The 4,261-nt window shown below is 34.5% G+C and overlaps 1 long non-coding RNA gene across 1 annotated transcript; it reads right to left on the reverse strand.

The window, feature by feature from the left end:
- Nucleotides 1-1,863: 1,863 nt before the first annotated feature.
- LOC112747075 (uncharacterized) lies at nt 1,864-3,693 on the reverse strand. Its single transcript, XR_003174755.2, has 4 exons — nt 3,653-3,693; nt 3,045-3,431; nt 2,219-2,298; nt 1,864-1,934 (listed from the first exon to the last, which is right to left on the reverse strand). It is a non-coding gene; the product is annotated as an uncharacterized lncRNA (long non-coding RNA).
- Between the last annotated feature and the right edge of the window lie 568 nt (nt 3,694-4,261).

Genomic DNA, 4,261 nt, shown 5'->3' on the forward strand with positions numbered 1-4,261 from the left:
TGGGGGTTTCTAACCGCCATTTTTACCAAGGTATAATGGCATCGTTTTCGTTTAAAATGGGGGTTTCTAACCGCCGTTTTTACCAGAGTATAATGACATCATTTTCGTTTAAAATGGGAGTTTCTAACCGCCATTTATACCTAATTATAATGACAATTTTATGTTTTTTAAAATAAAAATGAAACCACCTATTTAAAGTGATATTTTCAAGTTGTTTATTCATTCTTATTTTAAATAGGAACACCAAGCTTGCAAGTTTCTTATGACCTCCTTATACTTGTTTTCTTTTACTCCTGCAGCTTAATTTTGATCAAGCAACAAATTTGTGAAATAGATTTCTTAAAAGTAACGGAAAGATTCAAAGAAAGGGTAAAGTCGATTGGAAGACAATCAAAGGAAACTTGATTGGATAAAAAAGAGGAGCACCTAATATCAACATTATTCTTTAAATTAACAATAGAATAATGCGGTCATGGAATCCATCATAATTCAAGAGCTTTAAAATAAACAAAGGTAAATATTGTCAAAATTCATGAGCAAATCCTTTCTTGTTATGCTTCCACTTCCTTGCAATTACGTCATAAGTAAACTCAATGGCTCCTTAACCTTAAGCATCCTTTGCTTCGCTGGCTCGTCCAACGGTGCCTCCCAAGAGATATTGTAACTGTTGCCTAATGAGGAGCGTGAAACAATGCATCCTGTTCTTTCTGCAGAAGCAAAACCCAGACACCTTACCTACCAACATAAATCTGGGAAATCTCAAGGGAATCACCCATCTAGAAATAATCATTCAGCAACCTACAATATTATTATACATTACCTATCCAACTCAACCCTTGGAATTTTCTCTGTTTCCCCTTCTTCATCCTCTTCTTGATCCTCTCAACCTTTGCCCACTTGCCTACATCAAAAATAGAATCTTTTGGTGATGGATAAACCACGTATTTAAAATAAGAATGAATAAACATGAAGTTATTTCCCTTTTTGTTGGTTATTCCTCCAAGTGTGACTAGTTTCACTGAAACTACAAAATTTACAACTAATTATTCTTAATACATAATCATAGCTAGAGAAATTTACCATCTTCAGTTTCCTGAGTTCTCTCTTGGTCATCATCCCCATTCATCTGCATTTGTAATATTTAAAAGCTCTGTGACACCTATAACGAGCCTGCCATATTTGGACAGACCTGAATAATGATTGAGACTTTAGTATGTTTTTTAAATTTGAACTCTTTAAGGGATGCCACTGCCCTTAAAGCTGTTTGTAAGGTAAGAACTGATGCGTGGAGTTTCCTACATGATTTCCTAGCTGTTTGTAAGGTAATAATATGTTTCCGACATATTACCTGTTGGTTTTAAAGCTTCCAAAGCCATAGATATCAAGGACTCCAATAAAAAATTTAGAAGTCGTGTCTTGTCCGATCAAATTGTTAATCTTGTCCACCAACCTATTAACAAATTAAACACATTAGTGGAGCAGGTTTTGAATAGCTAGAATTTGATTATATTTTTTTTAATTACAAGTCAAAGAGTCTAGAATATATTGTTTTGGCAAAGCCATCTCTGCTTATTGCTGTGCTTTGCGGATCGAGGCTCCGTTTAATAACTTCCTCTGGGGTGATCATCACACGCTTCACTAATGCATCTTCCAAACCAGCAAGATCACACCTGATCAGGTGAAAATTATAGTATAACTAAGGTTTGAGGTTTATAAAGGTAAATTATAGTCCTTATTAATATCATCATGGTTTATAAAGGTTTGAGGTTTCAATATTTAAAGAATATTAAGCCCATTAAAAAGAGATATAGATAGCGTAGCATTCTATAGGGTCAGTAATGAACAAATTTTAAACATTTAAAGGTAACTTTTGCTTGAGAGCAAGCTGCTTTTACAGCTGCACAGATTTCAAGCCATATATCTGTGGAGGATTGCTGTTTAGCACAAAAAGATGAATCTACATTATAAAATATAAACATAAATTTAAAAAATTAAAGTGAAAAGCACCACTTATATCTAACTCAGGGAACTAAAGTGGAAGCTTCAAAACCATCCTTCCCCATTCGTAAGATTAACAAAATACATAAGCAGGACAGTTTTTAAAATCATAAATATTGCATACTAGCTTCATCCATCAATGTATAATGATAATAATTGATAAATGAAACCTAGGAATTTTCCATTGAAAATTAAAAATAAATATATAAATAAAAGGTACCTCAACAAAAGCACCATCTTTCCATCTCTGAATTGGGCTGCTAGAAGAACCAAGAAGCTTTCCTTTCTCATCAAACAGCCCTGCAAAACCCATAAAAAAGGACTAAATCAAATTAGTACTAGTTTGACGCATCTTACAAGTCTACTACCATGAACAAAACTTAGCTGAAAAGCTTTATTATCATTAATGACTATCTAACCAGTTTCTAAAAGAAGAAATATAACAGAACATATTTTAAGCAATTTTCCTCTATTTCACGCCTTAACAATCAAATTAATCTTCACACATATTTTGCATGTACTTCAATACCCATATTCCCATTACCCTCCCCCCCCCCCAAAAAAAATACAAACCAACAAACCAAACTAAAACTTTCAAATTCAGTCACTTGAACTACCCAAAGTTTTTTGATAAGCCCACTGTTAAAAACATTAAGCACAAACAGAACACAGATCCATCAATACACTTCATTGAGCAGAGACATTACTCTTTTGATCATCTAACTTAGTTGATCATTCACTGAAATTAAAAACAAGAAGAGAAACCCAAAATGACATAAAGGTAGAAGCTTACTTCAAATTGCTCAACCCCATCATATGATATTCAGCTCAAATCTGAGTAAGCAAAAAAAAATTGAAAGAAAAAACCTGATATTATGAACAATTTTACAATCCATTAGTTAGTACTGATATTTTACTGATATTTTAATTGTGTTTAATTGAAAGAGGAACATAAAGAGACTTTGTACTTGTGTTTAATTGAAAGAGGAACATAAAGAGATTGCTGCACTAGCACTAGCAACCACATGCAAAAAAAAGGTCATTACCAAAGGACTGTTGAGCAGGAAATTCCGCAAAGTCTTGTTTCTTTGTCTGCTGCTGCTGAATGCTTGCCTTAAGGCTTTCCACTCTAGCCTTTGCAGAGGCAATAGCATCCGACAAGGCCATTCGTTTGGCTTCTTTGCGAGTCTTAACTGAACCATCAAAATAATATACAGCAGAGCAATTTAATTTAAAACAAAACAAAAAAAACAAAAAAAAGAGGTTGTAGAGAGGTAACACTAAATTATCAATATGTTCCCAAGGTATTTTTATATTAACCATTCCCCTACTAGATACCTCTAAGTTGTCTTCTGTTCTATGAATGAGAGCCATGTAAATCCTCCATTTAATTCATGCCTGGTACCAAGGTATTTCTTCAAGTGCTCAGAAAGCTGTCAAAGCATTAAACATATATAAATTTAAAAAAGTCAGAAATCAACATTATTAAAGCTAACAAATATATAAATTTACAAGATATCATCATATCATCATAATAGAACAGAGGGAAGAAGAATAGAACAGAGAATGGAGCTCAAACATGATATCATCATAATCCATAATCATTTAACATACATACAAACAAAATTAGAAGAAAATTTTGTGAATGCCTGACCTCCAATTTCTTCTGACAAGGAAGAAAATAAAAAACCTAGAATTAAAGAAAAAGACATGGTCATTGTTAGCATAGAACATGGCATATTTACCAATCATGAGTAAACAGAAGAAGATAATGCAAATTTGTACACTAACCTAGATGCTCAATGAAGCTCGATGGAAATGGAGAAATTGCATAACACAACTCGATGCCGCAGGAAAGACTTGCGCAATAGATCTCATCAATGGAAGAGAAGCGTTAATGGAGGAGATCGCCGCCGGAGAAGAACGTTGGAGGAAACACTTGCGCAACAGATCTCATAGTTTTATACGAAGTTTCTGCAATTTGATTTTCCATTTCAAATTTTTAGGTATTTTTTACAAGAGTAGAAAATTGAGAGAGAGAAAGAAGATCAACCTTGCTCTCACACGGAGATTGTAGCTGGAAGAGAACCCGCCGATGCAGGAGAACCTGCCAGAGGAGATCGTCACTGGAGAGAGCACACAATCTTGTCGGAGGATAACGCCACTGAGAAGATCATCACTGGATTAGTCGCTGGAGCAGATCATCACCGGAGCAGTCGCTGGAGCAGTCACTGGAGCAAATCGTCGCCGGAGCAGAACACAG

Source organism: Arachis hypogaea, chromosome 15 (genome assembly GCF_003086295.3).
Source record: "Arachis hypogaea cultivar Tifrunner chromosome 15, arahy.Tifrunner.gnm2.J5K5, whole genome shotgun sequence".
Classification (NCBI taxonomy): Eukaryota; Viridiplantae; Streptophyta; class Magnoliopsida; order Fabales; family Fabaceae; genus Arachis; species Arachis hypogaea.